Source organism: Trichechus manatus, unplaced genomic scaffold (genome assembly GCF_000243295.1).
Source record: "Trichechus manatus latirostris isolate Lorelei unplaced genomic scaffold, TriManLat1.0 scaffold00018, whole genome shotgun sequence".
Classification (NCBI taxonomy): Eukaryota; Metazoa; Chordata; class Mammalia; order Sirenia; family Trichechidae; genus Trichechus; species Trichechus manatus.
The window spans coordinates 17,176,901-17,178,816 of NW_004443954.1; the positions used below are offsets into that span (position 1 = coordinate 17,176,901).

Below are 1,916 nucleotides of genomic sequence, written 5' to 3' on the forward strand. Positions count from 1 at the left end.
AAAAAAAAAAAAAACTTAATTCCAGAGTTTCTGCAGTAAACATTTAGGAAGGAAAATAGGCGTGTGGGTGAATATGAGTCACAGGCACCGCCACCCTCTTCCCTGGTGATTCTCCATTGGAAAATCAGAAACACGGATTGCGCTTATTATTTCTCTTTTACAGGAATAACACTATGCCCCGGGCCATGTTAATCCCCTGCACTAAACAACTCCTAATCTGTTGAAAGGCAGCTGGCTAACTGCTGGTTACCGGCAAATGCCCCATCTGTCCCCCTGCCAGGGGTCTCTCTCTCCTGCCTCCACTTTCCCTTTTTCTCAAGCAGGCGTCTCTCTTTGTTTTCAGGGGTGTCGTTCACCTGAACTTTCCCTCCTAGGTCTGAAAACTTGGGCTCTTTCCTCTTCCCTGCGAACCTCGAGCTTTGTCTAAGTGACAAGACACAGTTGTGTTGACTGTAGTTACCGCGCTGGTGATGGAGATCATGACGGTGATGGTGGAGATGGGGGTGCAGATGGTTTAAGGGAGCGCTAGCTGCGCGGGCGCCAGGAGGAGGAAGATGGACCGCGGAGGCTGTGGAGAGTGGATGCGGAAGGATGCAGGGCAGAGGCACTGCAGATGGAAGCTGTCCACGCACCGAAGTGCTGAAACGCCGCAGCCATGGCATCGCACGAGCGGGGGAAAGGCGGGGAGGCGCTGCACACACAGAAAGGAGAAAAAAGGCAACAAATACCTTCACACGGCCGCCCAGCCTTGCTTTGGGAATGTATTTCTGCAGGTGTCCTCGCTGCTGAGCTGGGTGGGTGAGATTCCCTATTCTGGTAGGTTCGGGCTCAGATTTCTCTAGAAAGCTGTGAATGAAAGCCCCGGCTCCACGGGGCTGTGATTTTGGTAGGAGGCGTGTGCGCCGGAGACTCAGTCCTTCCATACGGAGTCTGACTTTCCCCTGGGTCCTAAATGCCTCCGTACCGCTCCTCTCCCTTGGTCCGTCAAGACAGTAGCAAGAATTATTGTAATTTTGTAACATCTGGGACAGAAAGTACTGGAACCATCATTTCCCCCACAACCTTAATAACAGAATCTTTCAAACAGATTAACGCAAACTCTGAAACACCCATGTGTGTATGTGCGCGCGCACGGGTGTGTGTGTGTGTGTGTGTGTGAGACTTTGATAAAAGAGAAAGGAAGTATCAAGACCTATGGGGAAAAGGATGGATTACTTTCTTAACAAATGGTGTTTTAAAAATGAACTATTAAATTTGATTGCTTAAAAGTTCTTCAGAATGTCAAACTATTTTAATAAAATATAAATATAAATGATCATTTGGAAAAAATTGCAACAAATATACGTATCTCACGTAAAATATTTCATAAATCAAAAGAAAAACACTAACAGCCTAATAGGAAAAAAAAGGGAGCGGGAGTGGAGAGCAAATGGCAAAGAATTCATAGAAGAAAGATGAATACATAATAAGCACGTAAGAAAATCAACCTCACCAATAATCAGAGATATGGCATTTAAAATAGTACTGAGGTTCAGTTTTGGCTGAGGTTTTAAATCCACATAATATCTCATATTATTGAGATAATAGTGAGAAAGTACATCCTTTCTGTAACTCTATTTCACAACATACATCAAGTGTCTCAAAGTATACATGCCTTTAAACCCAATAACTTCACTTCTAGCACCTTACTCTGGGAATGTAATCAGATATGTAAGCAAAGATTTGTGTATATAAATTTCATTTATGATCACAGAAATTGTAAAAAAAAAAAAACTAATGAAAGCATTAAAACTGTATGTAACCTGTAATATTTGCAGCAATGGAAAATATATTTCGAATATTATTTAAAGACAAAGAAAAATGTTTCCAACATGGTAAGTGAAGAAAAGCAAGATAACAAATATAACATTTCCTCT

At 42.6% G+C, this 1,916-nt stretch overlaps 1 protein-coding gene across 1 annotated transcript in view; it reads right to left on the minus strand.

Annotated features, from left to right (window-relative positions):
- The window catches only part of CLVS1 (clavesin 1), a 224,529-nt gene extending 223,636 nt beyond the window's left edge, over nucleotides 1-893 (minus strand). The window contains exon 1 of the mRNA XM_004372567.2: nucleotides 729-893. The gene's annotated coding sequence lies outside the window, so the exon portion shown is untranslated. The remainder of the gene's footprint in view (nucleotides 1-728) is intronic.
- Between the last annotated feature and the right edge of the window lie 1,023 nt (nucleotides 894-1,916).